The sequence below is a fragment of the Sarcophilus harrisii genome, chromosome 1, assembly GCF_902635505.1.
Source record: "Sarcophilus harrisii chromosome 1, mSarHar1.11, whole genome shotgun sequence".
In the NCBI taxonomy this organism is placed as follows: Eukaryota; Metazoa; Chordata; class Mammalia; order Dasyuromorphia; family Dasyuridae; genus Sarcophilus; species Sarcophilus harrisii.
In genome coordinates this window covers 640663127-640686205 of record NC_045426.1, presented here as the reverse complement: position 1 = coordinate 640686205, position 23079 = coordinate 640663127, and the positions used below count along the sequence as shown (strand labels likewise).

At 40.5% G+C, this 23079-nt stretch overlaps 1 long non-coding RNA gene across 1 annotated transcript; it reads right to left on the bottom strand.

Moving 5' to 3' along the window:
• Window positions 1-6788: 6788 nt before the first annotated feature.
• Window positions 6789-13261, bottom strand: LOC116420714. The gene is made up of 6 exons (XR_004231131.1): window positions 13161-13261; window positions 12462-12568; window positions 10436-10522; window positions 8244-8358; window positions 7506-7616; window positions 6789-7048 (listed from the first exon to the last, which is right to left on the bottom strand). It is a non-coding gene; the product is annotated as an uncharacterized LOC116420714 (long non-coding RNA).
• Window positions 13262-23079: the final 9818 nt, after the last annotated feature.

The window sequence follows — 23079 nt, the reverse complement described above, 5'->3', positions numbered from 1 at the left end:
AGAAGCCCCCCCAAGAAACCTGCTCATAGAGAACATCAAATTTTAGAGAAGAACATTACATTTTGGTGCCTGAATGTGGGACAGACATGATCCTGATCCAGTGGAAAAGTCTCCTTGACCCAGAAATCAGGGTGAGTACAACAAGGAAACTTTGTTAGAGAGCTAAAATAGTATTTCAGCTAAAATGGGACAGATGTTTAGAAAACAGCCTGCTTTTCCTCTTCAAGGAAAATGTGTAGAGAGCATTGTCAGGCTTATGAAAAGCCAAGGTTTGATTATAATTGGGGAGCACATCACTGAACTTTTAGAAACTGTACAGTACACATCTCCTTGGTTCTCTATAGAAAAGAATTGGATCCAGACGAGTGGAAATTAGTAAGAGGGCAAAGGTGAATACTAGAATTCCAATCCAAACTCAATTTCCAAAAATATACTTAATACATATAATTTGATACAACTGGCTTTAAAAAAATTATATAAGTGTTAGAATAAGGAAAAAGATGAAAGAATAGGAGGGATAGGTGCCAAGTAAACTAGATGAAAAGGATGAAGAATCAGATAAGAGTGGAGTTAAGTACAATTCTGAGTGTGGCACTTCACAACAGGAGCATTTCCCATCCCCTGACCTACTTCCCTCAATAAACCCTTCGTGGATGGAGGGAGAAGGAGGAGGGGAAGAGGCAGTGACACAAACAGAGCCACCTATTAAGCAGCCTATGACAAGATTACAAAAGACATTGGTCAAGGCTAAGAAAGGACAGGATATACCTGATTTACAAATAAATGCATACCCTGTGATTGAAGAACTTGACTCTTCAGGTCAAAAAAGGAGAAGATACACTCCTTTTGATCTGGAAAAAAGTAAGGATTTGAAAAAGGGTTGCATTCTTTATGGGGCTACATCATCTTATGTTAAGACGTTACTAGATAGTTTTGTTTATGAAAACCTAATCCCCAGGGACTGGAAATCCATAGCAAAGACATATTTAGAACCTGGACAAAATTTGTTGTGGCTTTTGGAGAATCATGAATTATGTAGGATTCAAGGCCAAAGCAATAGGCAAACAGGAGTTAATGTACAAATCATTTTTGACCAACTAGCAGGTGAAGGTCAGTATGGAGAGAATTCTGAACAGATTAATTACCCCATAACAGCTTATGAGCAGATCACAACTGCTGCTATAAGAGGTTGGGATTCTCTTCTAGGACAAGATTGAGAGGAAGCCTTCACAAAAATAGAGCAAGATCCCAATGAACCTTTTGCTGATTTTGTGGGACGTTTGCAAACAGCTGTCACAAGATCCATTGGAGAAAATGCAGCTACAGAAATAATGACCAGATATCTGGCTAAGGAAAATGCTAATGAGATTTGCAAAAGAATTATATGGGGACTACACAAGGATGCTCCTTTAAAGGAGATCATAAGACACTATGCCACAGTGGGCACAAATGCTTATTATACCCAGATTATGATGAACATGGGAAGACAGGGTCCCTCTTGGCAAAGGACTTCTAGAGAAACTCCTCGATGATTTAAGTGTGGAAAAGTTGGACATTTAAGAACTCGGTGTAGATATAGAGATAGAGTGAGAGGACAGGGTGAGAGAAAACCATGTCCAAAATGCAACTGAGGATTCCACTGGGCCTCAGAATGTAGATTGACCCAGGGAAATGAGAGGCAGGGCCCAGCTCCTAGATATCATACAAAAGATAGGTGGGGCATGATGGCAGCTGTGTTTATACCCAGAGAGTCTTTAGAAGGTCAGGACTCTGATGTAATCAATCAGGAAAAAAGCAAAGCAATCCAATGGGAGAAAGGAGTTACAACTGGGGAGAATACAGGCTTTTTAAACCAACAGGGCAGTGTCCAGTGCAAACAGCTCCAATGTAACTGCCAGATGATAAGGAGAGATTTAAAAAGTAGTAAATAGAAGGGAATTAGATAGGTTAACTGCCTGGGAGAGAGGGTTTGCTTGTATTCCTACAGATGGAGAAGGAAGCAGATGGGTGGCAAAGAGCACCTGGAGAGAGACAGAAAAAGAGAAAAAACTCGAAACAAAGGAGAAGACCTAAGAAACATCTGACACTGAAAGAGCATGGCTGATAATGAGACTGTTGCAGGACTTGAAAACCAGCAGGAATCATTGGATTCCTTGAGATATAAAATTGTTGATGAGACTATTGTAGGATTTCAAAACTTGTAGGAATTATTAGATTCCTGGCACATGAACTAATGGACAATAGATTCCTTTTGCATTATTTCTAGGACTTATGGACATGTATAATTACTCATGTTAATTCATGTTATTTGTTACATCACTACTAGCCTATGTTATATTGCTATGTGCTTATGTAATTTATGTAATTATGTGTAATGCCTCCTCCCATATTGATGGATTTATGTATACCTGTTTTAAGAGTGAGCCACTTCAGAAACTGCCAATTTGATTTAATTTCCCACTTCCCTTGGTGTTTTCATCTCCCTTCCCGAGCAGTTAGGGAGGGAATGATTACCTCCTTTTATGGTATTTTCAGCCCTTTTTTGAGCAGTCAGGGAAGGTGTGATCACCTTCTTTTTGGGGGTTCTCACATCCTTGAGAAGTCAGGGAGAATATGACCACCTATGTTCAAAATCAAAAGAAAGCAGGAGATGTTAAGATTCTTACAAGGTGCTAAGTCAGTGGAATTGATAGAGACAACAATGGTTGTTTAGTAGGGTGCTTAACAGTTCTCTAGTTCACTAATGTACTTAGTACTTATTACATTTCCACAAGATTCTCACCTTTAAGAGAGCATATATAAGGAGGAGCCCACTAAAGGACAAGCCCACTCTTGGAGGAGGAGTCAGATTCATTCCATTTTCCACCTTTGTGCTACCTGGAGGCTGAAGCTGGTAGAGGCAAAGGGCTAGCAACAAGAGCTCTTGGAACCAAGGAGAGAGATAGGCCTCTAAGAAAGCCAACCAGACCCAAGGAAAGAGACAAAACTTAAAAGGAAACAATAAGGATTTGGACTTTAGCTCCTGGCTGCATTTGGGGTATTTACTGAAGTGAAATGAAGGCTGTTCCCAGAAGCTCTCCAAGAAACCTGCTCCCATAGAACATCATATTTTAGAGAAGAACATTACAATTGTACACGGCAATTCTAATGGATGTGGTTCTCTTCAACAATGAGATGATTCAGACCAGTTCCAATGATCTTGTGATGAAGAGACCCATCTACACCCAGAGAGAGGACTAGGAACTGAGTGTGGTTCACAACATAGCATCTTTTACTCTTTTTGTTGGTGCTTGCTGGCATTTTATTTTCTTTTCATTTTTCTCAGTTTGATTTGATTTTTCTTGTGCAGCAAGATAATTGTATAAATATGTATGCATATATTGTATTTAACATATATTTTTACCATGTTCAACATGTATTGAACTACTTGCCATGCAGGGGAAGGATGGGGGAAGGGGAAGTGGGGAGAAATTGGAACACAAGGTTTTGCAAGAATCAATATTGAAGAATTATCCATGCATATATTTTGAAAAATAAAAAGCGTTAATTAAAAAAAAAAGAAAAAGAAAATACATTGCTAAATTTTTTTCTAAAACATTTCTAGAATTGGAAACATGGACAAATGTTCCAATTACATTTGCATTTAATTTTTATTAATAATGACAACTTTTTAACAAAAGGATGGTCATTTGGCCATCTCTCTTTTAGATCAGAGACAATCATGGCAGCAGAACTCACAGTTTTTATGCCCTTCTAAAGCAGGTATTTTATAAGGTGGCAATCAATTGTAATAATGAGATAATGAATAGTACAATAAGGATCTGGACCTGAACTTTGATTATATCTTCTACTTCTAAGTTTCTCCACCTTATGCCCTATCCAAATATGAGCAGAACACAATGGCTGCCCCAACTGGTAGAGTCTAGAGAATGGAGAAGGTTAGCTCAGCCTTCAGAGAATGAACTTTTAAAATCATGATTTTTTAAAAAACAGGTAATTCTGGATCTTCCTAGATCATTGATTATTAATAACCATTTCTCTCAGTTGCTAGAAGGGCTGTAATTTCCTTCTCCAGTGGATCACCAATCCACAGAAAAACAAAGGTCACACAATTAGGAAGTTTCTGAGCCTGGATTTTAATTCTGGTCTTCCAGACTTTAAGCCCAGCTCTCTGTCTACTATACCACGTAGTTGCCTCAAACTAGAGGCATTTAGGCAAAGGCTTACTTGTCATGATGCTATGCCAATTCTTTGTCAGGTATTAGTTGGACTAAAGGGTTTCTGCAGTACTTCCTAACTTTTAAATTCTGTAAAAGTTTCATCCATACATGGAAAGGAGATGCCTGAAAAAGATATCTAGTAAGCTGTCATTTAGCCTCTGCTGGAAAACCTTTAATGGACATGTTCTGAATTTTTCTTAATTCAGACTAGCCCATATTTAATATTAGAACAAAATAAGACACATGTAGTCTATTCAGTAGTTAATCAAAAGATTTGTTTATGTTTTGAGAAAACTTTGAATTGATTATTCTGAAGAAATCTCTCTTGCTGGAATTACCTATTGTTTTCCATGAGATAAGTATGAGAGAAAGACAGAACCAGAAACACAGTGAGAAAGAGAAATGCTCTAAATTCCTCTAGACCATGATACATGCTGGTGAGACAAAGAGACAGGCAAAGAGAACAGAAATAAGAGATAGAGAGACAGACAAAAGAACAGAGAGAGAGAGAGAAAGGAGAAAGAGGGAAGGGAGGGGGAGAAAGAGGGAAGGGAGGGAAAGAAAGAGAGAAGAGAAGGAAGGAGGGAGGTATAATAGTTCATAGTTCAGCAGAGAGAGAAGATATTGTTCCAACCAATGTAGTATTGTTAGAATTCCCAGGGGAGTTGTTGGAATATATGGGAACCACCTGACAGTGGCTGCTGGAGATACAACCCAGAATGGATCTCCTCTTGTGAGAGGATGATACAAGGAGATGGAGAGGTTGCTGTTCTCTGACCTCTCTCTTCTTCCCTCTGCCAATTTATCTCATTACCAGTCCACAACACCTGTGTCAGCAAAGGCTGCCTTGCAACTCTTTCAGATGTTATGATCCACAGCTGTGGAGGCTCTCAGAGAATTGACCTATCCCTTAACATAGTACCCCTACCTGTACTCAATAAATTAAATGCAAATGTAATTGGAACATTCGTCCATGTTTCCAATTCTAGAAATGTTTTAGAAAAAAATTTAGCAATGTATTTTCTTTTTCAAAGGTTCTGATAAAGGCCTCATTTCCAAAATACATAGAGAATTAACTCTAATTTATAAAAAATCAAGCCATTCTCCAATTGAAAAATGGTCAAAGGATATGAACAGACAATTCTCAGATGAAGAAATTGAAACTATTTCTAGTCATATGAAAAGCATTCCACTTTGGGGAATAGGGGGAAAGAGTTTTTTTTGGGTTGTATAGTTCCCAAATAAGGAACGGGTTTTCTAAGAATCTACAAGTTTATTATATAGAAATCATGTCTAATGATTGTCTTAATACCAAGATGAGTTTAAACTTGAGGAAAACGAAAGATGCTAAATGAAATTTCTCATGCATGTGAGTCCTGGTAAGTTTCTATTGCTTGTTATTATTCCAAAAGAGTAAAATCACTGCATTCAGCTTTAAGCTGTGACTAGCAAAACTTGCTATTTGAGATAAAACCTCCTGGGACTGTAACTGATACTGTTTTGAGTTCTGAATTCACATATGATTGCCAGATGGGTCATCAAGTCAGTAATCCACCATTCAAGAGAAATGCCACAAGCTCCCAGAGGAAGTGGAGGTTTATAGCTGGATAAAAGCTAGAAGGACTATAACCTCCCACCCAGAGGTTATTGATTATCAGTCTTGCCCAGTTCCCAGACCTTCAGAAATCTCTGGCCAGTCTCGTACAGTGGTTCTTTACCAACCTGACCCAATCATAGGTTGTCACCAGGTCCAGCCACCACCTGTCTGAGCGGTGGTTCTCCCATCCATCAGAGCACCTGAAGACAGAGGCTCACAAGCTAAGGTCTTTATTCCACATGTTCACATCCTGCACTCTTACTCACCTCCCATTGACTCCTGTTGAACTCCACTTACTTCCTGGTCCCCACTGCTTTTATGGGATCTATGAGGTCACACACACAGCTAATAAGGGAAGGAGACATCTCCTATTGATGATGTGTCCTCAATGTGACCAGAGCTTCTGTTCGCGAGGTGGTCCATGCTGATCATAGGGACCACATCTGGGTGTCTCAGACATTAAGGTCTCTTTACTTCCTGATTGCACTGTGAGAGTTTCCTCTCCGGACAAAGGAAAACCCTTGGTTTGTTATTGCATCATTGGTTGTCATCTTAGCCTCTTACCTGAAGTCAAGCTGAACTGAGAATGCTTTATTCTGCCACACACGTGTTTTTAAACTTAAGCTGAAGGATCAGTTTGATTCTCTTATAATCATGTACCTTCCTTTTTCTTTTTAAAGCCCATTTCTATAATCAAAGCCCAATTCTATAATCAGTGGTCAGTAGAAGACATGAGCACAAGGAAAGTATTAAAGATCTATCTGCTTTCAATCTGAAAATATGTAATTATATCCTGAACAATTAAGTAAATGAATATTTAGCATAGTCATCTGTTTTTTTTACCAGATATATCTGTAAAAAGTAAGGACAGTAAATGCTTCAGAATGATGTAAGAATATTTGGGTACTGATACAACCATTGTGGAATCTAGCTGTTATTCTATTGATTATTGAAATTAAATCAGAAACTCCTTTAGAGTTTGAAGAAGAGAATTTTACTGCAGTTTTCTTATTAAATTATGTTTCAGACAAAAGAAAAGAAAGAACTATCCGTATCGTAGGAAGTACAAAGACGATGCTCTCAATGTTGTTGAAATCCAGTGAAAATATCAGTATAAAAAAGAAAGTATACCCATATCCACCTTTCAAAGTTATTATTCCTAAGAGTATGAGGAAGATCATCATGACACTCCAAACAAACCAGTTCATCCATTCTTCCTTGAAAATAAACCCTGCAGAGTAAAACAAAGATTGTTACCTCTTAGAAAGTGATGCAAGGTAGACTACTTTGCCTTCTCAGTGCCCACCTCTAAGATGACTGGAATCATTTGTCTTTTCCATCTTTCCCAGTGACAGCCCACAGCTGGATTTCTCCACCACCTCTGAATTACCTAACAACGTTGTTACATGCAATCTATTCCATCCTCATGAACCCTCCCCTTTCCCTACCCCAAATTCCTCAAGAGATCTCTGGGCCACAATATATGTGAAGAAGACAAATCCACATGCTGTGGTGGGAACTTGGGTTGACTTATATCTTCCTTTGAAAGGGAAAAAAGGGACCGTTGGGATCAGAACTGTCTAGAGGTTGGAGTAAGAACAGAATGCAGAAAGGGAGTATTTCATGAAAACTATCCTTTAATATTGCACAATTACCATCCCCCAGTTTCTGCCCCCAATCACCATTACCTGAGCAACTGTGTCTTGTCCACAAATAACAAATACAAACACCCACTTCCAGTGAGCTTGTCACTGCCAGGATTCCATTTATCTTCCATAGAAAGGCATGTTTCTTAATATCTGCAAGAAGACACTAAGGATCAAGGGCATACATAATCAAACTTTCCCCTACCCTTTGAACTGTCAATTCTATCTAAATGGCTCAGGAGCTCTTAAAAACTGGGAGTAAGAGCTTTCTTCAACTAAATTTGTCTCATAGAAGATGACCACTAGACCAACTCTCCTGCTGAGGAGAGAAGGTATTGAAGTGGAGAGATGTGAATCTCCTGTGATCTCATGGTCTCCAAAGAAAGCTCATTATCACTTCTTTACACCCATTTTTTCTCATATAGGGAACATTCCAGAAGAGGAAAGAGACAACCAAGCTCAGGGATAGAAGATGTTAATGGAAACTGCAGGGACTTAGAGAGAATTCCTTGACTCTAGCCACAGACCCCTGAGCAAAGAGAACTCTGGGATTGTGATATATCCTGTGCGCCTGTAATTTTCTATCTTTATTAGCTTATGACTAAGCTTACTAGAAAACCCCAAAGACTGTTTATTACTGGGCCTACTGTTACTATTGTTGTGTTAAATGGATTAGGAAAAGGGGGAGGCAGTGAGTATTCATATCCTTGTACCTTTCCTATTCAAACTGCCCCATGGGGCTCAAGATGAATTTCCTGCCTTTATTTTTATCATACTTACATTCATCAGTGAGGGAATACAGATGTACTAAATACTTGTGATACCATCCAGAAGCTAATGACGTTCCTCATAATCTCTCCCACCTGGGGATCCATTGACATCATCTCTTCCTCACCTGAAACACATCATACCAACTGAGGATAATGTGACCTTCAAACTCTGTCAATGGTACAGAAAAAGGCATTCCATATTGGTCTTTAGGAATCTTCTCTCCAAGAAGAAAAAGGTCAGTTATAGAGACATCCTTCCAGAAGAGAGGAACATTCTGGGTCCAGCTCAGGGAGAAAGGTGAAGATCTAGCTGAACATAGAAAGAAGAGAGACCATAGTCATATAAGCCCGGCTTCCCAACCACTGTGTTCAGGGTCTCATTTCCTTAACTGTTGTTCTATGGCACCTCATGAGGAGGAGAACAAAAAAATAATGTTCAGACCAATGAGCCTTTTCCCATTAAATTATTAGCCATTAAAGTCTTGTATTATCAAATAAATGCAATACTTTTTCAGATCAGAATAATATCAGCCACTTCCTACATAAAAATAACACCAATGTAACATATTTGGTAATCCCATTGATGAAATATGATTTTGTGTTCTCTGATTTCAGGGGGGCTTCTGTTCTAACAATAAGCCAGGAAATCTTAAATCTTTTGGTTTTGGAGTCTGCCTCAGAGACTTCCTACAATTCCCAATCTGAGAACAACAATCTGTCTGATTATGAATAAACTATTTCCCAGTTCATTGATAACTGATAATCTTATCAATAATTTTTTTGCCCCTTAGCTAAGGAGATGGGTTCGAGGCTGCAAATTCTTTTGAGACACCTGGCAACAGTGGTCTGGGATTCCAAACTTCTGGGTCCTCTCTTTCCCTACCTAAACATCATTATGCTTCCTTAATCCTATGCCTATATCCTTTGGCCTATTCTAATTAGAATTATGGGTTTTCTCAGTATATTTAAAGGCCCAAAGTATTCTTTAGTCAAATTGATTTGGGAATGTCTAGTATTTGATACCTCTTCTGTCTTATCAATATACTAACTCCCTTTCCCTCTCCCTGTCTCTCTCTTTTCTCTCTCTCTCTCTCTCTCTCTCTCTCTCTCTCTCTCTCTCTGTGTGTGTGTGTGTGTGTGTGTGTGTGTGTGTGTACTGGATAATTAGAAATTGGGCAAAATGATGCTTCTTCTACATCCCTCCCGGCTACTTTCTCTCTCTTTCTTGGTTTCCCTTTTTCTCTCTCTTCCTCTCAATCTTCCCCTTTTCTTTCCCCTGTCTGTTGAAATCTGAAAAATTAACATTGGAATTTAACACTACATTGAAAAAAAATTGTGAATATAATCTCACACCTACATAGGTGCAGGAGAGGTGCTAGAGAGGAATAAGGTATCTTACCTAGAACACGTCCTTCATGGTGTGTTTTCCTAGACTAACTTGGGACTAATTTTCTTGATTTCAGATCAGAGCTACAAACTCCTTTGCTACACCAGTCTAGCTCTTTAGATATGGTTATCCTTGGAACTGCTCTGCAACATGCTGTTTATATTCCTTTGGAGTAGAATCCTTTTGTCTCTTTTGTTTAAGAGGACATATTTGCTTAATGAAGAGTGACTCCATGCTACCAAGAGACAGAATTCAAAATCTTTTGTCATCAGAAAGCAGAACAAATCGGTTCCCTTATTCTCATGTAACAGATTAAAAAGTTTGAAAGACAAATTTTCTGGATAATTGATTATTTTGTTACTTGAAGCTAGTGAATTATTAATTAAAAAATAGTAAGTAATTTGCTATCTCTCATAAACCAAAGATGGATCATGGCAGCCTATTGTGGCTTATAAGCCCTTAGAAGAGTGGATGTTTCAGAGAGATGGCAATAGTTAACTATAGTAACTAACTATTACAACTTTATTACAACTAATTAAATATCATCATCATGCTTTGTTCAAATGTTGAGATGAAATCCAGGTTTGCTAGATATGTTAAAAAAGATAGGGCCCCAGGACGAATCCAAGAGTGAGAAAAGGAAAAAAAAAGGGAGAAATATGAAAGAAATTGGAGGTAATTTTGGTAATAAGAGAATTGTTGATTACAACAAGTGATCATGTGGCAGAGAGAACCAAATCTTAATAGGATCATAATTCAGTTCTCAAGAAACATTTTTCAAGTCCTAGGAAATGAATAAGAGCAATCAGTCTTACCTGAGGTCAATGTGAGCATCTGGAAGAAGAAGGAAACTGAAAAAAGTGAGAAAATGAAGCCCCATGGTCTGATAGTCTTCATTATATCTGGAGGAAACAGAAGAGGGGAGAATGGAAATGTGTGATAGGAAGACAGGAAGTTGGTACTGGTGATGAGACATGGGGTGTTAACATGGTAACATAGGTAAGTCCTTTATGATAGGAGGAGGGTAGGGAAAATAAATGATTTTTATAGGAGGAGTGCTAATCAGTAAATGGTATAGGTATATCAATTACAAGTCTAGGATCAAGTAACTGCTAGTAATGGTCTGGGGTAATTTTCTTCGAAGACAGAGGAAGATATTGAAAAAGACACAGATAAGCTGCATCTCTCGGTTACATGTAAATAACTCTGACTTGAATCTGGATCAAGATCAGCTACCTACTCTGTAGAAGGATGTCTGTGTCACTTCATATATGTTTCTAACAAAGAGCAAGAAAAGTCTGGCCCCAGAATTCAAGCAGAGATGGTGTATGAAACTTGAAGGAAGGAAGGAAGCATCCTTTAACCAGTCTCAGGAGCATTGACCAATATGAGCCTAGGGAAAAAAGGACATTCCTTGGGGAGAGTGAACCTTTGGGGGAGGGTGACAATACTTCTACCTTAAGTTTTCACCCAATCCTCAATTCCCAGGAATCAGAAATGTAAACTGGGATAGAGACAAGAATTTATTGGGAGAAATAAAGATAAGTCGTGTTCTACACAATGGTCCCACTGTATGTGTTGGAGTTGGGGTGATGGTCAGGGCTTTGTCTGATAGAAGCTATCTTTCTTCTTAAGACTATATAATTAGGTTCAGATACCTCCAAATGGGTATGATATACTTTCTTCCTTTCTAGGAGAGGGTGACTTAGTATCCACTTCTTTTCTATGTATTTATGGGAGGAGTCATTTCCATCTTGGGAGAGAATGTGCCCTGTCTGGGGGAGGTGGATACTCTATCTTCGCTTTCTTAGGTAGAAGAGAGCTACCACATGGTAGATCCTGTGTCTGGGCTTTCCTCTTCAGGCTAGCCTCTTGATGCCTGCCTTTCCCTCTTGTGACCTTTGATCATGGGTGGAGTTAGAAACCAGAGAACAGACCTGGAGCTCAAAGGCGAAAAGTACCCTCTCTGAGATATGGGAGATGGAACCTGAGAAAGGATCAGTGATGGAAGCCTGTTTGTTACTGAGTGAGTCCATTTGTCAAAAGGAATTCAACTTTCATACTGACTGGTCTGGCAACTGTTAATTTGCTGCTGGACTGATTATTCCCTAGTCCTAGTTAATTCCTTCTCCTCTGGGACTCCTGCCACAATTTCATTCATTATCTTCCCTTCTTTACTCTGACTGTAGCCCCCTTCCTCCCTTAATACAGTGCCTTCCTGTTTAACATATATTGGATTACTTGCTATCTGAGAGAGGAGGGTGAGCAAAAGGGAGGGAAAACATTTGGAATACAAAGTTTTGCTTTTGACTCCATATCACCTTTTTTTATAAGCTCCTGAAGTCAGGAGGACTTGAGTTCAAATCTGGTCTCAGACACTTAACACTTTCTAGCTGTGTGACCCTAGGCAAGTTACTTAACCCCAATGGCCTCAACAAAAAACAAAAAGAAAAAAATAAGACTATCTTTAAATGTATTTTGAAAATAAAATGATATTATTTTTTTTTTAAATTCAGTCCCTCACCTCCTGAGTCTGCTTAGTCCCCTATTCCTGAAGTGTTTTCAACTTACAAATTCCTTTAGCCCTAGTCTGGTCCAGAGTCTTTGTGTCCATTCAAAAGTCTGAAGAGTTTCAGCTTCTATTAGAGACATGACCAGAGTTTGTATTTTGAATCTATTTAGAGGTATCTGAAATTATGTGACCCAGGGTGTCATAAAGAGAAGAATTTAATAGTCATTCTTTCTCAAATAATGATAGTAATAAACTTTTTGTACAACAATTTAAAAATTGCAAAACATTTTATAGACATGATATCAAGTAAATGTTTTTTTGAAACAGACCTTTTATAAAGTTCTTCCAAAATTTTCTCTGCTGGAAATTTGTTACATTCCATATATTTGTGAGTCCTAATACTAAAATTTGTTCATAGGCTTGATGTGGTATTGATCTGAGGGAAAGCAGAAATAGATCAGACAAAGATCTATGTATTCTCCGCCATCCTGGCTCTGCTCCCCTGAAGTAAATCATACAGAATTCTGAGTTGCAGATATCTTATTATCTCCATTTTAACATTGAATTCAGTAATCATCAAAGACGTTAAGAGCTTTTTCCATACTCACAGAGTTATTCACCAGCAGGATATGAGCCCATGTTTCCTGGATTCTAACTTTCTATCCACCCCCTCATCTGTTCTCCATTCACAGATATTCCCCACTTCTGTCCCAAATTCTCACACACCCTCTCCTCACCTAGCAGACGCCATGGACATCCCAGGGAGTCCTCTTTCAAGTCATCAGACTTTCTGGTCCATTTCCCTCAATAACGTATTGGGAATAAATGAGGGAGTGAGAAATCATAGCACTGAGAGTCACAAAGATGAATGGGACCTTGGAGATCCTTAAGTCCAACATCTCCCTCCCCTCCCTAAACTCACACCCGGCACGTGCCATCCCACTCCCCATGCACTCAGTCCACACATTTTATCATAGAAAAAACAGGCAAAAGCCAGGAGACTTACAGATATTTGTGACACTGCCTACCTTGGCAACCAGGGGAGATATCCCAGAGTGTGGCTATGTTCTGTGGTCTGTCTGAAAGGGAAAGTTCAAATAACATATTAAGTCAACTCAATGATTGTGAAATGATAGAAGCCCATTGGGTAGGGGAGGGTCAGATGACAAGCCTTGGTACTATCATCCAGGAGATGGAGCTCTAGAGCACTACCTGGGCACAGAACATGTGAAAGATGTCTGCAGATGGACAGGACTGGAAGCAGTCTTATAAAAAATGGTGATATGGAGTCAAAAGCTATTGGGAAGGGGAAGTGAGGCTCAAGAAAAAGTACAGTGGTTGTACAAGGCAGCATTAGGGACAGTCTCTGAAAAAACCTTAAACTGGTGGTCTCTGGTGCCTTGGGTTATTCTTCTGTCTGTTCATTATGGTCTCTCCATCCTGTTTGTGCTCAATGATAAAGTGGCCTTGGGCTTGTGACAGGCTGTAATTAAGGGGAGCGGAAGGAATAAACAGCATAGAAACTGATCACGTGGGGGGTGAGGGGGAGAGACACTCACTCATTGAAAAGGTGAGCTGCTCCTCCAGAGCATTCAGTTTCAAGGAATTCCCCCTTAGGGAATGATGTTGCCCCTATACAGACAAATAGGGCAATCACAAACAAAGCAGTGATTACAAGGATTAATCCTCCCCGGATTTTTCCACCCAATGTTTTTCATAGATTTAGGGGAAATCAAGGACCAAAGGGTGGATCAGTCTCAGTTTCAGGGGATCTTCACTAAATTCTACTTTCCATTCAATGGTGATGGCTGACTTCACTCAGCTATAGTGAAACCAGGTGGGGATGGACTCAACCTTTACAGCAATAAGTGGGGTGAAGATCACAGTATGAGGCCCTTTCCACCTGGGCTCCAGGCTGAAGGTAGAAAATCTCTTTATCAGAACTGCATCGCCAGGCTGGAATGGATGGATGAGCGGGCTCAGTAACAGGGACAGGAAAAGCCTCTCAAAGCCTCTTGGACAAGGTGTGAGATGTCTTTCTGAGTTTTCTGCAGGGCCTGTAGGAACTTGACAAGGAAGGAGTTGGAGATTACAGCAGTTACATCCTCTCTAACCAAGGGGAGGATGGGTGGTGGTCTTCAAACAGAATTTCAAAGGGAGTTAGACACAATCTATGGGGATGCATCTATTCTAAGCAATGCTAATGGCAGCAAAAGACACACAGGAGCTTTGGGTCTCTAAGAAAAGTTTTGTAAGGAATTCCTTAAGTGTTCTATTCATTCTTTCCACTTGCCCAGAGCTCTGTGGTCTATATAAACTGTCTCCTGAGTGCCTTGCTAATGCCTTGTGACATTTTAGGCAACAAAGGCAGACCATTATCAGACCCTATGGCTACTGGAAGACCAAAGTGGGGATTAATTCACTTAATATCTTTTTGACCACTGTGAGAGCCATTCCATTCTGTGAGGGAAGGCCCTGTCCATCTGAGAAGGTATCTACAAAAACTAATAGGTGTTTCTACCTAGGTGTTGATGGCTGTATCTCAGTATAATCTACCTCCCATTCTCTCCCTGAATATGTCCCATTGGCCTGATTCCCCAAAGGTTCTTTTAATTTTTTTCACATTTACTAGGGTGCAGGTGTTCATCTGTAAATATAAGTTCTGATAATTTGAGATCCTTTATGTAATATTTGCTCAAACTGATGCATTTTTTTCACCCAAATAAGTGAAATCGTGTAAGTCCTTCATACCAGCATTCTGCTTAATGTTGTGGAATAAAAATTTTGTCTTGTATGTACCACCAGAGACTGTCCCTTTTCCTCCTCTCTAAGATGGGAAGGTATCTTCTGAAGGACAATATAGGTAAGGGGCGGATGGGATTGCAGAGGCGGGGAAGAAGGGAGGAAGGAGGGCTGCTCATGGAGCCACTGCATCCAAGCCTGATTTCCCACTGCTTTCCATTGTCTCACCAGAGTGGTGACCTGGACAGTGGAGAATAGCAACAGAGAGGGGTAACCAGATAGAGTCTATGAAGGAAAGTGTCTCTGCCTTTAATTTCCTCCCAGGGAGGTCAGCAGGCCCCTTTATAAAGAGAGGCGTGGATATGAGCTGTTCAAAAGCATAGCAACTGTCAGTGAAACTGTTAGTCTTTGCTGTGCGCAGGGCCTGAGTTAAGGGATGAACCCGCCTCTGGACAGAAGAGACAGAGGGGAGGGAGGAGACTGTGATGACCGTATTTTAAAATCATGGAGTCAGGAATTCAATTTAGGGGAAATCGTCAATCTTTTTTCTTAGCAGAGATGAAGAAAGATCGAGGAAGAAGGGAATCGGCAATGGCAATGTCAGCAGCTGAGTCAAGAAGCTTAGCTAGACCAGAAGCCACAAGACCAGCACCACCAGAGTAGAACCCAGGCCCAATCTCTCTCAGCCTCTCTTCCTGTCTCCATGTCTCCACCCATCAAAATCGTCATTTCCTATACAACACATCAGAACTTGCACAGAGAGTGGTAGGGCCATTCTTTCTCCAAGCATGTATATTAATAGAGTATAGTCCAATTACTATTTAGCCTCATGTACTTGGGACCTCAGTGCATCAACTCAAACCTCAGCCCATTACAGGAGACCACAGGGTAGAGGGAGGGATAATCCCCACTGCTGCCCCCAGAACACGGGGTGCCCCACAACAAAACTGCTCCCATCTGTAAAAAGAATCGCTCAGCTTTTCCAGTGGGGTGTCAGACAGGTCAGGCCTTGGTGACTGGGACTGCCAAGGTGCTGGAAGCAGTCATGCATGGGCAGGGTCAGAACCAGGATCTGGGAGAGGTGGCAGGGCTCAAGGTGGACGATTTGGAGAAAGTGAGGCAGGATGGTCGGGAAGCAGGCCTGATAGTGGGTAATTCGGGTTAGAGAGCCACCGGTCAGGGCCCGACCTGAGCAGAGCCTCAGCAGAGGGATGGGCAGAGATAGAAGAGACTGGCCCAAGGAAAGCTTGTCAGCCTCCTCAGCAGGAGGGCGGCACAGCCACAGCCCTAAAACAGGGGGGCCACCCAGTTGCCACAGAGTCCAAGCCTTAGAGAGATAAGCAACAGAGAGATGCCTGGGAGAGCTTAGGGGAGGCCTTGGTGAGGATGGTCCTGAGAGGGATCAAAGGCAGCTGTTCAGGAGAGCCCAGACAAGGGGCCCTGTCCCACTGTGGCAGAATAAAGGGTTTTCTATCTCAGCAAAGGAGGGAATCCAAAGTGGAAACGGAATTCAGGGACCTGCTTTTAGTAATAGGGACTGGAATAGATAAGATAGCCTGGATACATTGAAAAGAGGGAGTGGTGGCCAGATTTTAGAACACAGCCCACATAAGAGACCTCGAGAAGAGAGCTGAGCCTTCTTAGCAGAGACCCTGCAACCTAAGGATGGAAGGAACTGGCAAAGGCATGAGTTGCCCTCAAGCAGAGGGACTCATGGAGGGAGGAGGGGGCTGCAAGGGGAAGATCATCAACATACTGAACAAAGAGCAATAAGAATGTTCCCTGTGGAAGGGTTGGAGGTCCGATGAGAGCTTCACCAAACAGGGAGGGAGGTTTAAAACCCTGTGGCAGTCTGTGTGAGTTGCCCTGAGAATCCCTTTTGGGGATCTATCCTCTGGAAGAGAAAAGGGGTTCACTGGCCAGTGCAAGGGGATGGAAAAGAAACCATCCTTTAGATATAACAGTATATAAAGTGTGACTAGGAGGCACCAAGCTGAGTAGGGTATATGGATTTGGAACCATGGGATGGATAGTTTCAACCTGTTTATTAAATTCCTAAGATCCTGAACGAGCGGAAGTCCTGTAGTCCCAGGTTTCTGAGGTGTTCCAAGGGACTTGCAGGTTACAAGATACCAGCTTCTCTCAATCAGTTAATGTGAACAGAAATTCCCAGAAGGACTTCCCTCGACATAGAGTACTACCTGACAGACACAGGAGAGGCAGTGGCCAGAAGCTGTCCAACACCAGTGTGTGATAAGCAGCCAAGCCTGAAGGGTTATTTTCTGCCCACACCTGAGGGAAATCTGCTTGCAGTTGAGAGAGAAGAGGGAAAGAAGCAGAAGTGGGTGACATAGGGGAAGCCACTAAGATATTTTCAAAGGGGAAGGGTAGGATGACAAGAAGATGCTTTGGATTGGGAGGATTTAGGGTCAGAGAAGCCTGGTCTTCAGTGCCTAAAGTTTTTGAAGCAAGTCTCTACCAAGAAGGGGATATGAGCAGTCTGGCAGGACAAGGAAGGAGTGGGTGACTATACCAAGCCCTAGATGGATTGTACATTCAGTAGTCCAGGGGCAAGACACGATTTTACAAGTAGTACTTTGTATAGGAGTGGATTTTGGAGATATTGGATCCACAAGTTTTATTAGAGCAGAGTAAGTAGCTCCAGTATCAACCAGAAACTCAACAGGCTGACCCCCAATTTGCAAACATCCCCTAGATTCTCCAGGGTCTAGAGAAAGAGAGAACTAGGACTGCCTCAGTCTGCCCCCTCAAGAGAGAAGATACTCTCTGGTGTATTTCAGATCAGACATTTGTTTTTCCAATGGCCTGTTTCCTTATACTAGGCACACTGGTCCAAGCCCAGTGACAGCCATCCACAGGGTGCCAGGGAGGACCCTTAGAGGAATTGTTTGATTCTCTCATGGCTGCTACACCTGCCTGGGCATACTACTTACCTGCTTCCTTAGTCAGTCAGAGCTATCTCAACTAGTTGAGATATATTCATGCCCTCAAATCCCTCTTGCTTCTGTAGCTTCCTACATATAGTGGGGCAGACTGACTAACAAATGCAATATTCACGTCTATAATTCTCAGTAGCTTCAGGGTCTATAGTACTGTAAGTTCGGTAAATCTCATATAAATATTCTAGGAATGCACCAGGAGATTCACCCAAACCCTGAACAACTTCAGAAATCTTAGTCATGTTAATAGGTTTCCAGGCTGCAGCTTTAAGCTTGGAGAAGGAATCTATGATAAGCAGAAAGCACTGTGTGACCAATCATGGTGGGAGTTAGAATCTTAGGAAGGCATTTCAGAGGGAAAACTAGCTTCTACCTGATTATGATGTTCTTCTATTCATCCCCCACCAGGTCCAAGCACAGGAGTTTTGCCAAAGATTTCTCCTCGATTCTGGAGTCCACAATCTCCACCTTCCTCCATCTCATCCTGCCAAGGGCTCTGGGTTGTCTCACCCCATTCTCTAATCCTTACCTACAATTATTTGTATACACCAAACATTGAGCCAGCACCAAATAGTGAGAAGGGCCATTTTTCCAAGCATGTGCTAATAGAGTCATTGTCAAGTAGGTAATTAGCCTTAAGTGCTCGGCTATCTCATTCAAGTGCACCTTTTCTTTTCTTTTCTTTTCTTTTTTTTTTTTTTTAATTTAATAGCCTTTTATTTACAGGTTATATGCATGGGTAACTTTACAGCATTAATAATTGCCAAACCTCTTGTTCCAATTTTTCACCTCTTACCTCCCACCCCCTCCCCTAGATGGCAGGATGACCAGTAGATGTTAAATACATTAAAATATAAATTAGATACACAATAAGTATACATGACCAAAACGTTATTTTGCTGTACAAAAAGAATCAGACTCTGAAATATTGTACAATTAGCTTGTGAAGGAAATCAAAATGCAGGTGTGCATAAATATAGGGATTGGAATTCAATGTAATGGTTTTAGTCATCTCCCAGAGTTCTTTCTCTGGGCGTAGGCTGGTTCAGTTCATTACTGCTCCACTGGAAATGATTTGGTTGATCTCGTTGCTGAGGATGGCCAGGTCCATCAGAATTGATCCTCATATAGTATTGTTGTTGAAGTATATAATGATCTCCTGGTCCTGCTCATTTCACTCAGCATCAGTTCGTTAAGTCTCTCAGGCCTTTCTGAAATCATCCTGTTGGTCATTTCTTACAGAACAGTAATATTCCATAATATTCATATACCACAATTTATTCAGCCATTCTCCATCTGATGGACATCCATTCAGTTTCCAGTTTCTAGCCACTACAAAAGGGCTGCCACAAACATTCGTGCACATACAGGTCCCTTTCCCTTCTTTATAATCTCTTTGGGATATAAACCCAGTAGTAACACTGCTGGATCAAAGGGTATGCACAGTTTGATAACTTTTTGAGCATAGTTCCAAACTACTCTCCAAAATGGTTGGATTCGTTCACAACTCCACCAACAATGCATCAATGTCCCAGTTTTCCCACATCCCTCCAACAATCATCATTATTTTTTCCTGTCATCTTAGCCAATCTGACAGGTGGGTAGTGGTATCTTAGAGTTGTCTTAGTTTGCATTTCTCTGATTAATAATGACTTGGAGCATCTTTTCATATGATCAAGTGCACCTTTTCATAGTTTCAGCCCCTTACACTATGCCAATACCATAAGCAAGGCAAAGACAGAAAGGAAGGCATATAATACACCTAGATATTTATAGCAGCAATCTGTAGGAGGAAAGAGATGGAAACAAAGGAGATGGATTATGGATTGACTAGAAAAATTTTGGCAAAATATAATGGAACATTACATCTTTGGAACTGTGTGTGATTTTGTTGATGAAACTTTGCCTAAAAGAAGAAATATGCTAAAGTACTTCTTTCATATCATTGCAGACTACTGGTGCAGAACATTGTAAGGCGACTTGGCTAATATATTAGTTAATTTTGGTGAGCTGATTTTTTTTTCTTTTTCATTAATCTTTGTTTCATAGGTTGTCTTGCTAGGCAGGTAAAAGAAATGAAATGGGAAATTAAGGTGATATAAAATCAAAAGATAGCAATTAAAAAGCTAATGATGTTATTTGATCACTACATGCCTCAGACATTGGAGAATATTTTCACTTTCCTTAAAGTGTTTTTTGGACCCTATCATGTTGCTGTCTCTATAGAAAAATTCTAGGCAGGGTTACCTAGGTGGCACAGTGGATAAAACACCAGTCCTGAAGTCAGGAGGACCTGAGTTCAAATCATAATTAATACTTCCTAGCTATGTGACCCTGGGCCAGTCACTTAACCCCAATTGCCTCAACAAAAACAAAAATCTAGACAGTATTATATTTTGCTTTTTATATAATTCAGGTTTTTCAATACATCTCAAGTCTTTTTGGGGGAAAGCTGATAGTTCTTAAGTTATCTTTGCGTGTTGGATTCACTAGGTTGTGCAGTGGATGAAGTGCTAGAGCCAGATTCAGGAATATAGGACAGTCATCCTGAAGGTCTGCCATGATGAAGAGTGATTAGATTTTTTCACTAGCTGGTATTCATAGGTAGATATTTAGAATCATATTTAGGATTGATGAGGAAAAGCTTTGTACCCATTAGAGCTGTTCCAGAAGTGGAATGGCAGCCTTGGGCAGTGATGGGGTCCAGACCTCTTGCAATGATGGTGCACAGTTCTTTGAGATAGTTCATTTTATTGTTGGACAGCTTGAGCTGTTGAGTTTTCCTGGTGTCAAGCTAAAATTTGCCTTTTGTTACATCAACATCATTATTCCTAGTTCTATCTCATAGGGTCAGATGGAATAAGTCTAATCTCACCAAGGCTTCTTTCAATACTGACATTTCATGATTCAAGAATAACAGTAATAACAGCTGGTTAAGAACAATAAATTTAATATTTTAAAGTTTATTAAATATTTTTCATTGTTACTATGTTGAATTCTCATAATATCCTAACCACACAGAATGAAAGCTTTTAAAACATAAAGACTTTAGTGGAAGACATGGGAACAAAATGGGAACAAAATGACATATATGTAATCCCCATCATCTTCTCTACTTGAAGGTACCTACAGCAAACCAATAGAAAATGAGTTTACATGCCAACACATTTATTCAATTACAAAAAAAAGCAGTTGTATTAATCAGCTGCGTAGTAGCTGGAAGAAACTTGATTAGCCCTGTAGTCTAGGGTATTAAGTAAAGATGCTTAGCTCGCATGGGGCTTACACTCTTTTTACTAAGGGTGGAAAGTAAAGGAAATAAAAGTCAAGCCTGTGTCTCAAAAGATCCTATAGAACAGAAGACTGCAAAAGGATTAATTAGAATGGGCTACAGATGGCATTTGATAACCTAGGTCAGCAATAGTCTCAGAGTACCATAGTTATGGGAAACCTGACCTTACCTGGGAAAAATTGAGAGACCTGGGATTCCCCAGGATATATCCCCAAATCTATCCAGAATCTTGGCTCTTCAAGAACTGGGAAAATATTTGCTGGGAAGGATGCAGAGAGGACAAGAGAGTGATCAAAGGAAATAGAGCCCTAACAAGAAGTTATAGGTGTTCAGGAAAATTCATGGGGGCAAAAGGGGTAGGAATATCAGGTATATGTTGCTTGGAGGTAAAGTCTAGGGTATATTTACTCCTATGCTTTGTTGATATAGATTGGAGACAGAAGCATGAATCCTGAAATTAAGGTTTCCTTGAGGTAGAGGAAGAAAAGTGCAATCTTCTCTTTCCCTTTAGGAAATTTCCCCAAAAAAGTATCATGATGATCATGAAGCATTTACAGTTTGGAGAGATGATGTGACTGTGGACCAGTTAGCAGTAGAATGGAGAAAGGACAGAAGACAACACTCCTCCATTGTCAGAGGAAGATATAGGAATGAGGACACTGTCCTGGTAGTTGGGTGATAGCTCTAGCTTTAGACAAAGAAAGAGTGAACAGGAAGAACAACAGAACAAGGATAGGAGGAGAGAAAGTAACAAGATGGAAGGGGGTTTGTGTGATGTTCTCTTCTTTTCTATAATATAATGGTTCTCTGGGAGCAGGTTTCTCAGGGGAGGTTCTGGAGGCAGCCTTAGTTTCAGTTCAGATCAACAATCACCTCAAATGCAGCCAGGAGTTAAAATCCAAATCTTTATTGTCTCCTCCAAAATAGCCCGATAAGCTTTCTTTGGTTCCGAGAGCTCTTGTTGCTAGTCCTCTGCTTCTGCCTCTGGCAGCCTCAGCCTCTCCTCTTTCGAATCCCCAGTTCTGCCTGACTGCAGTGTCTAGCTTGTCAATCTCCTCAGCTGACTCTTCTGGCTTTCAATCTCTTCAACTGAATCTTCACTGACTTGTAGCTCTCATTATCTTCAACTGACCTTTGCTGAGACTGAGAGCTTCTTATATATGATCTCTTAAAGGTGTGAACCCAAAGGTTCCTCCTCTGAGAGAGTGGGACTGTGGGAGGTGTAAACTTGGATATCTCATACTGAATCCTGAAATATCCCAACTTGTGAACTAATGTGTGAGCTAATGTGTGAACTCTCAAAGATGTAAACATAAGCATTGTTTCTATCAATTCCATTGAGTTGACACCTTGTTTCAAGTTCTGCTTTCTTTTGATTTTAGAACATAGGTGGCCATGACCTCCCTGACTTCTCAAGGAGGCGAGAACCCCAAAAAGGTGATCACGCCTTCCCTGACTGTTCAAAAAGGGTGAAAATACCATAAAAGAAGGTGGTCACACCCTTCTTGACATCTCAAGAAGCGAGATGAAAACACTAAAGGAAATGGGAAATCAAATCAGATTAGCGGGTTTCTAAAGGGGCTCACTTGAAACAGGTATACATAAATCCATCAATATGGGAGGCATTTCACATAATTACATAAATTACATAAGCACCCAGCAATATAACACAGACTAGAAGTGATGTAACAAATAACGTGAATGAACATGAGAATTTATACATGTCCATAAGTCCTAGAAATAGTCCAAAAGGAATCCATTGTCCATTAGTTCATGTGCCAGGAATCCAATAATTCCTGCAAGCTTTGAAGTACTGCAATAGTCTCATCAACAATTTTTCATCTCAAGGAATCCAATGATTCCTGCTGGTTTTCAAGTCCTGCAACAGTCTCATCCTGTGTTAGGGAATCCAATGATTCCTGGAGATTTTAAAGTTCTTTTAACAGTCTCATT